This window comes from Alligator mississippiensis, chromosome 5, assembly GCF_030867095.1.
Source record: "Alligator mississippiensis isolate rAllMis1 chromosome 5, rAllMis1, whole genome shotgun sequence".
NCBI classification, from domain to species: Eukaryota; Metazoa; Chordata; order Crocodylia; family Alligatoridae; genus Alligator; species Alligator mississippiensis.
In genome coordinates this window covers 166,914,498-166,924,377 of record NC_081828.1, presented here as the reverse complement: position 1 = coordinate 166,924,377, position 9,880 = coordinate 166,914,498, and the positions used below count along the sequence as shown (strand labels likewise).

The 9,880-nt window shown below is 38.3% G+C and overlaps 1 long non-coding RNA gene across 1 annotated transcript; it reads left to right on the top strand.

The window, feature by feature from the left end:
* Positions 1 to 1,835: 1,835 nt before the first annotated feature.
* Positions 1,836 to 8,861, top strand: LOC132250927 (uncharacterized). The gene is made up of 3 exons (XR_009462639.1): positions 1,836 to 1,923; positions 4,663 to 4,863; positions 6,769 to 8,861. It is a non-coding gene; the product is annotated as an uncharacterized LOC132250927 (long non-coding RNA).
* The last annotated feature ends 1,019 nt before the right edge of the window (positions 8,862 to 9,880 follow it).

The following is a 9,880-nucleotide window of genomic DNA, read 5'->3' as shown; positions in this document are numbered from 1 at the left end:
TGTGCAATTTTGCATGATTTTGAGCTTTTTTGTGCATAAGTTTGAGTTTTTATTGTGCAATTAAAATCACCATTAACTGTTGCTAATCTTTTTTTAATTGCACAACTAATCATGATCAAATTTTTAAATAATTTGACAGCCCTAGTACAAAATTGTTGTTATAAGGACATTAAATTCTTATTGCACAAGGATGGCAAAGCCTAAACAGAGGACAGGAACAAGAGAATTGCACACTGGGATTTCCAACTTCCATAACCATAATGGTGCTTATCTTCCCAGCCCTGTCCTCTTTATCTAAGAATTCCCTTCTTTTCCACCTGAGAGCTCTGTTTCATGCGAAGGACTTAGTGGCCGAGTGGACTTCATGCTTTCCTTTCCTCAATAAAGCAAATATCTGGCTGCTTATAGAAGCAGGTGGGACAATATAATACCCTGTTATCCTATTAAATTATCATCATGGGACTACAGAGTGAATCCCCATTCACGCTAATGGGGGAATCCATATCTCAGAATTGTTGTACCTATTTGCCGACTTGATGAAGCAACAAGAAATGAGCTTACTCCATTCGCAATGCATGTTACATTTGTTTGTTTCTGCAGCTGTGTGGTTTCTGTCATAGAGGAAGAGTACTGCCGTCAGATCCTGACTACTTCTTGACAGCTGGCAGTAAATGTGGAAGTGAATTGTCCGTCATTGGAGGCTAGTGTGGGGAAGCTCCCATTGTGGTTGCCATGGTCTTCTCAGTAGTTAAATAAAGGTCTTAAATACGTCTGTCAAAACACCAAAAAAACACACTTCCCAGAAGGTTTAAATGTTAGTTCTAAAAGTAGAGCAGCTATGTGCTAATTAAAAATTGCAGAGATATAATGCCCATAAATGGTCCCTGCAGAACAGAATAAAAGAAAGCTCTGGGCAGTTTGAGGGAGCTGGCTTTGTCACTAGCCATGCTGTTCTTATCCTGCAACTAAATAGAGGGCTTCTTTCTGCACAGCTCTTGATCCAGACCCCCTCAATACCACTAAACTACAGAGAAACACAAAAAGGCAGTTTTAGTTCTTGAATATATTTGTCTGTAACTACCATTGTTTTCTTAGAAGCTTCTGGTCAAATCAGTGCCTGCACAGCTTCTCTCTCTTGACAGGAAGTTATAATTGCATTTCTGAAAGGAAAAGAATATATCTGACAGGCAGTAAATAAGGTACAGAATAATGATTAAAAATTAAGAAAAGTGATCTGAAAGGAAATTATGATGATGAATTATTCTTGGCAATGGAAACATCCACCCACATCTTTTGAATCCAAATGTTGCTGTATATGAAAAGTTACATATCTGTTTAAACTGTTCTCACTTGTCTCACTTGGGGAAAGATTGCATTGTTGATAGATTTATTAATTTGGTTCAGTTTAGTGCACTGAATTATACACTTAATGACTGGAAATTGCTCTCTGGAGATCAGAAATGTCATTTCTAAAACCCATAGAAAACATAGGATACTTGCTCTGGAAGAAACCCAAGAATGGGTTTTGTTTTTCTGAAAAATCTATGTAGTGATTAGTTACAATTAACAGTAGCATGTGCTAGGAGTAATATCTTGCAAAGCTCTCCCATTCAAAACTAGAGATGAGCTGACCCAATGCAGTCTAAGTACTTGTGCCTCCAAAGTTCAAATATGGCATTTGTTTTAATGTAAAACATATATTATCTGAGACTTTGTTGATAAATCTGCTCTGGTAGGAATCCATATAGGAATTCAAATCCAGTATCTGTTCCTTATAGTAGAGAATAGCTCTTTGTGTGAAATTATCACTGTTTTTGCCTCCTTTTCCTAGAGAAGGCATCCACTGTTGCTGTCCTCTGAGCTAGGGCTCTCTTTCCTATGTTGACTTGATTTTTCATACACCAGTGGACCAGTGGGTAAAAGGTACATCTGAATCATTACCAATCCTGCCATTTAAAAATTGTGAAAAAACCCTGATTCTCAAAAATGTCACATGATTTAAAAGTAATATGTTTCTAAAAATTATAAGCAGGTATCTTCTTTATTTTGTCATCTTGTTCTTGAGTTTCAGATTTATACTTGAAAGATTTCCTTTGCAATCATTGCTTTCTAATGAAACTTAACATGTAAATGGGGCTTTACAAAAAACAAAAAAATCAAACAAAAACCAAATATCATAAGACTTATAATAATATGTTAGTTTAAGGAAAATTGAGGTTCTGGAACAGCCTTCTAGAGTACAGGATTAGTGGAGAACCTGATTAATTGATCTCTTTATCAACAAGATTATAGAATGTGGTTGCATGTGATAGCAGGTGACTGCCTTGATGATCTATGCTCCTGTATCACAAACTAACAATATATGTTGTACTACATGATGCTGCTGGCAACACTTACCCTAGAATGTTTGTGTGGTTTCCTTTAGTGCTAAGAGCAAGAAATAGCTTGTTACTTCTCTCTGAGAAATTGGGGGTGGGGAGTAGAATAACTATCGTCACTAGAGAAACATTGATTTTATAAAGATGGGATTGATTTCATGCTTAGCAAATTTGCAAATGACACCAAGTTGGGTATAGTTGCAGACATTCTGGAAAGTAAGGTTAGGGCTCAGGATAACTTGGACAAACTGTAGAAATGGCCTGAAATCAATCAGATGAATTTCATCAAGGACAAATGCTATATCCTGTACTTGGGAGAGAATAATTATATATACAAATAAAGACTGGGGAATCATTGGCTAGGTTGCAGAACTGCAGAGAAGGACTTGGGGGTTACAGTGGACTTTGATCTGAATATGAGACAACAGTATGCACTTGTTGCAAAAAAAAAAAATCAAAAAACCAAAAACCAGCTGTATGCTGAGCTGTATTAACAAGAGTGCCACTTGCAAACAAAGGGAAGTGATTTTTCTGTTCTATTTGGCACTGGAGAGGCCTCACCTGGAGTAATTTGTTCAGTTTGGGGTCCCACATTTTAAGAAAAACCTCAGCGGCAAAATTGATTAGAGGCCTGGAAAACATGATTTATGAGGAAAGACTGAAAGAACTAGGATTACTTAGTCTGGAGAAGAGAAGATTTAGGAGGTATTTGATAAATCTTCAAATACCTAAAGGATGATTATAAAAAGGATGGAGATGGATTATTCTCTGTGGCCCTAGAGGATGAGACTCGGAGCAACAGCTTCAAGCTGCAGCACAGCAAGTTTAGATAGGAGATTAGGAAAAACTTTCTGAGCATGACGGTGGTCAAGCATTGGAAAAGGCTACCTAGACAAACTGTGGAGACTCCACCTGTGGACATTTGCAAGAGAAGGATAGGATGGTTTAGTCAGGGATGATCTTGCATTGAGCTGGGGGCTGGATTAGATGTTCTTGTGAGGTCCTTTCCACCCCTACTTTCCTATGAGCGTATGAAATGAGAGAGACAACTGAAGAGAGTCACCTGAAAAGGCAACAAAGGAGAGTGGCCATGTGCTCCTTCCCTCGATGAGGCCAAGAAGGCAGTGAATATTAGACTTGTTGTCTATCCTTCTAGAAGAAACAAACAATGGATTTGGACTCAGTATGGATGGAAAGTGCAGAGGCAGGATCTAGTATTTGCTTTTGAAATAAAGTGCTGGCCCATGGCCTAGGAGTGATTTAGGACCAGATTTCCACAATAGTCTTGTATGTCTAGCCCAAAACAAACCTGAGGGAGAATGTTTTTAAGTTTACCAACAAGTTTTGAAAGTATCTTTAAAAAATGTTTTTGTCCCTCTCTAATCTTGTGTAGGATTACAGGGCCTTTGCAGCTCTCTCTTTACACCATGTTCTCTGCCCTCTTTCACAACAGGTATCCAGGTTGTAGCTGTATTGGTCTAAAGGAAAAAGCTTCCAGGGCTCATAGTAGAGCTGATATCTTTTATTAGACCAACAAGATATTTGCAAAAATTAAAGAAAAAATTAAAGGAATTTTTTAGCAAAAAACCTTGTTGGTCTAATAAAAGATATCATCTCTATTATGAGCCCAGATTGCTCTTTCATAACATGCATTTTTGAAAGATAGAAACTGATTTTGCTGTTCACTTTGGATCTTTTTTATTACTGTGCATGCATAAACACACCTGATAGGCAAAGGTGGCTTTCTTTCCTGGCATTCTTTCAGATAAGACAGTATTACTTAATTATTGACTAGTCCATGCATAGTGCAGGATTAGAACAAAGAAGTACAATTAAATAAATACAGATAAAATATTATCAAAACTCAGTGACTCAGAGAGAGAGAGAGAGAGAGAGAGAGAGTGTAAGAATACAAAAGGGTGGTTGAATACTATAGTGATGAGAGGAAGCATAAAACTCCAAGTTAGGAAAGGTTTCCTATATTTCAAATTAACAAAAGTGGAGCAAGCCTTCTAAAGCAAATTTCTTAGTACTGTGGTGGTGTGGTTGAAAGACTAGGACTGCGTAATGACAGTTTTCAAGTCTTCTCAGAATGAATTTGTACAAAGAGCTAATGAAGACAAACAGTCTATTTAAATGTGGTTGGAAAGTTCCCATTCAGCTAGCAGCTGGCATGAATGTTGTCCGTCAAAAGATATAAGCAAATGACATATAACTGAATACATGAAAAACTGAGATGACAATGAGCTAAATTCTCATTAGCACTTCTTTTCTTCTTCCTTAGCCATTATAAACACATTGTTCAGTGTTGGTATTGGCTGCTCTGTACCGGTAAATGCCAGAAGTCAACATTAAAATACCATGCAGATGGAGAGGCTGTCCTCTGGAAGGAAGAGCATCTCTCAAGATGGTCTGATGTGTCGGTTTTTTTATTAATTATTCAGGCCAGTACTCTATATACCAATAAAGCAATTTTTCATGAAAGGTAAGTAAAACAAATTGTGTAAAATAAGCGAGCATAGTCTTAATGTTTAACAAATTGGTATTACTGCATTTGACAGGACAACTCCCAGTTAAGGAAGGATAACGTAGCACTATAGAACTAAAAAAAGGCCTTAAGATCCCCTCTCAAATTAAGGTGGGCTGTTTTTTTCCTCAAGCTTTTTCAGAAAGAGCAGATTATTTTGTGTCATCTGTTTGTTGAGGACTAATGAAAATTACAAATAATGGTGAATTAAAAATAAGCTTAATTAACAGGGAACACAATTAAAAAAAAAAAAGGCTTTGTTAAAGTGCAAGCAAAGCTTTCTTGTTTTTCTAGCTGTTGCATTGAGGACATAATCAGTAGAGGCAGGTCTGAAATGAAAAATGTTGGCTTCAGCTCTGATGAAACACCAATTGCTGGGTCCTGGGATTTGGTAATGTACATATCTAATCAGATTTAAATTCTGAACTTCCTAAAAATCTGAATGTTGGCTTCTAGGGTTTTAGTTCTTGCCCATTTCTAGTGCTTAAGTTGTTGCAAAGATAGCATTTTAAGGCATCCTTCATCTTTCTTCTCTGTTTTATGTTCCATGCTTTCTTAGAAAATGAGATACAAGGTGATTTCTCTTTTCAGTTTTTGGTGCCTTCAGAAGGGTGAAAGATGGAGAATTCCCATATTTAAGATGTGTCAATTTATTTCAGACTTTCTAGTATTTTTAGTCAAAGAAAAAGTCAGCTGAGTCACACTAACACAACAGCAGGTTGTTTTGTTCTTTGCAAAGGAGATGAACATTGTTACAGAGTTAATATTTATTGTGAGATCTTAGAGATTTTATTTCTAAATTCAGGTTGAATACTTTTAAAACAAAATGACTCTGTGGTGTCTGCTTTTTCTCTTATTTTCCTGGGGTATTTTCTCCAATTATTTATTCTTTTATAATTGTTTAAATTCCTGCCAGTGGCAGCAACTGCATGTAACGGTGCTACACAAATGCGTGACTGGCTGTTTCTTTCTCTTTCCTCACCTCGCACAACGTGACATCACCTGGAGTGTTGGAACGTACGAACTGTGGCACTATGACATATCAATGTTATGCTTCTGAAAAGATATTTCTTTCTTTCCTGGCAACTTGCTGTGGACTGGCGACTGATGACTCGTGGACCGGTACCGGTTCGCGGACCACGACTTTGAGAAGCACTGCTCTAGCAGACTCGATTAATCACTTGTTGCTTTTTCTCTGATTCTTTGAGTTGGCTCCGATGCGTAGTAATTACCAGGCATTGGAGCAGGTGTTGGGCATATGTGTAGGTGCCCTTTGTTCCTAAGTTCTTGATCTGTAAATGGGGATAATAATATGTTTGTATTTCATGGGATATCTTTGAGATATTCAGATTCCCCTTCTTTTTTTTGGAAGGATGCCCCAATAGTGGAGGCCATATTAAGTGTAAAAAGAGTAACATCCTATCATTCTGCAATGTTAGGGAACAACTCCCAAATAGAACTTCATTGCCTCTCTACAAAACAGAAGGCTGTCCTTAGGTATCAAAAGTGAATTTATCAGCATGGCTTTCCACTTGGTCTAACAGTTATCTTTTCCCTCGCAGAAGAAGATGCTACTGAGACTCTTTATTCTGTTCTACTTTGCTTCTTGCAGTATAACTTACATTAGACTATTTACTCTCTATCTGTTCTATTGCACTCCATGAACGCTGTGGCTTAGAGACTGTTATTTAGGGCAGTGTTAGGTGCTTCTATTTCGTGCTGTTTTAAAACTAGAACCATACTGACCATTATCCATCTGAAGAATGTGAAAATTACAGCTTTTTTCATAGGACTACCATGATAAGCTATGTAGTGTGCATTTAGTACTCTTATTAGCCCTTTTTCTCTTACTTCTTCTTGCAGATTTCCCTAGTACTTAAGGATGGAGCCAAAAATGTCAAGTTTATACCTTTTTTTTACTGTTCAAGGGGCAAAAGACCTGACTACTAGATTTCTGAAAGCTAAAGTAGAGACCAAGAGGTCATATAATTCTGGATTTGCAAGAAGAATTGAGAAGGGAGAGTGTCAAAGCGGGTGAGAAGGACCTGAAGAGACAGAATTTTGTGGAAGAAAAAATAAACATGTTATGGGCAGTGGCACCATTGCTGGTGAACCCCTCGAGCCATGGATACATTTCATGTGACAGGGAGATAAGCCTCAGGAGAAGGGAAGAATATATATAAACAGTTTTGTTACATACCACTGTGTGGGCTCTTCCATAACCAGCAGACATTGGCAGTTTACAGGCTGTCATGTTGCAAATGGCCTCATAGGCTCCTATTCCTACTTAGTCACATGCAAATTACAGTCAGAAAATGGAAATCCTAAATCCAAATGTACCTCATTTACATTCCTTTGTAGTAACCCCACATTCTCTCTGTTAGGATTTTCTTTAAATTGATTTTGGTTTCATGCTGGTCTGCCAAACCTCATTATTGCAGTTGGGCTGCAAGTTATCAGACTGATTTTTCAGCTTGTGTCTTATTTGTTGAGATCCTGGAATTGCTTGTAATGTCACTGAAATATAATTGTAAGCAAGAAGAATTTGCTTCCTTCTAATAAGGCATCAATGGGACCCTAATATTCCTCAAAGCACAGTTCACTGTTCTAAAAGGATCATCCACTGTTATGTTACATGGCCCATGACATGTAAATCTAATGCCCTGTACATTCAGCAGTGTGCGTATCCATGTATTTGTGTAAAAGCAGGCTTTTCCTCAGTTAAATCAAAATACACATAGAAAACTAATGAAAATAACATCCCTTGCCAACAGATACACCATCTAGAAAACAAAATTAAAATGCAAACAGTGAACTGGGACTAGTTCAATCTTTAGAGCTGTACATGAAACATTTAAAACCAGCACGTGCTGCTTCATTTGCCAAGTAAGTATATCAGATATCTCTGAGGAAACTGATGCTCTTGGTACTGGTTCAAGTTGCTTTAAAAGTGCTCATGCTGGCCGTATAGGACCTGCTGCAAGGTATACAGCCAACTGCAGCTTGCTAAACACCTAATTTTTGCTTTTACAGCTTTGATGTAGAAAACAAAAAGCATCTTTCTCAGTGGTACATGGAAGGTCCCATCAAATTGGACTTGTACTAATATGCTGCAGTTAACAGTCTCTGCTTTGAAAAGTCCAGTCTAAATTGGGACAAGATACAAACTGAAGTGAAATATGGGTGGAGAAAATGGGAAAGGAGATGCAAGGAAGAATGGGCCTGAGGTTCAGACACTGGCCAGGATCAGCTTTGTTCAATTCCTAATTCTGGCATTGAGTCCCTACCTCAGCATCATTTCTGTGACTTAGTGTCCCAAAATGGGGGCAATATTTCTGTTCACTCTCCCTTTGCCTTGCCAAGCTCTTTGGGAACTCTTACTAAAAGTGTCAGTGTTGGCTATCCTGCACGGTCAAAGATGATCACTCCCATGGGTCAAGTAAAGGGTTTTAGATGAAAGTAGATGTTGGACCAGTAGAAGAAGCCTGCATCTGACTTCTTTTATGTGAGGAGGCTGTTGCACATTGGCAACCATACAGATCTTGGTGGAGAAACCGGTGTCCAGTGGTAAGGAGATCCAAGACAACTGGGGTTATTCTTCTATTGAAGCCTTCATCTACCTTCACAGCCACTGAGAAATATACTTTCTGCACCCACCTGCTCCACCATTGAGGTGTTGTTGTGCTGGACTGCTCTATATCTGATACCTCACCTTTGACCTTACCGCTGCCATGGGTGATCCTACCAAGAGCACGGGACTCCTGATGGAGTATTGCTCTGAGGGTCATCAGTGCATGCAGATCTATCCATCCTGTCAAGGTGGCAGTCCATGGAGAGGACTAAAAGTGTGAACACCAGCTAACAAGATGAGACCCTGACTGAGTTGGGGCTTTAGGTAACACTGTAAGAGTGTTTAAAACAATGACACAAATCTGTGATTAAATAGACTGTTTCTATTAAAATTGATAGCTTTGGGACATTTCTTCTTTCAAGATATACATAAACTATAGATCTTAATGATATCTGCAATCACTGGGCATTATTAAGTAATGAAGAACCCATTTACTGATCTACTGACATTGCATATAGCCACCAACTTCTATCTTGCACCAAGTGCCCCAGATGCAAACTCTCTAGGACCATCCTGCTTCTGCTGAGATTTGTAAATCAAGTAGTGTCCATCATGGTTTGCATAATCAGGGTAACCTTTCATAACCACAGCAAAAAGTGGGTGCGCACAGTTTATAAGAATGGCAGAGCCATATATCCCATTTTGCAATGCTCTTAGAAAGTCCTGAATTCTTGCAAATTCTAACAGTGAGTTGGGTGTGGCTTGCATATAGTGCAAGGTAGCACTGTGCAAAGGCTGGCTCTGCATCTGCTAGCCCCAGAACTGGTAGTAGTAGAACAATTTGTGCAGCATTCCACCAGGCTAATACGTTCCTTCTTTCCATTAGAGCTTCTTAGTCCTGGCACAGCACCATACTAACCTTGCTGTCCTGCTTCTGGTTCTAGAAACAATGCATTAAGAGCTAGCAGTATCTTTGCACAGCTCTGTCTCACTCTATATAGTTATACCTGTTGAAGCTGGTCAAGAATCTTCAGCATCAGATTTATAATTTGCCAGCAGTTAGGTAAAGAGAGGGTGTACTATATCATACTATATAATTTAGCATACTATACAAATTGTACTATATTACATTATAGGAGATGTGATCAGCACATCTATGCGTATAACCTTCTTGCAATTAACCTATTAGCAGCAATAATAATATGTTGATCAGTTTTCTTTTTTATTTCCTACTGTTATGAGGACTCTAAATATCTCTGTAGTATGTGATGCATGATAGAGTGTTTTCTTTTCTCTGTGTGGTCTCATTTGATTACAATACCAGGAGTGCCTGGCCACATTCCATACATAATTAATTGCAGCTTTGGTTTCAAATTGCAGTGGGGCCATTCTGCCTCAAAACAT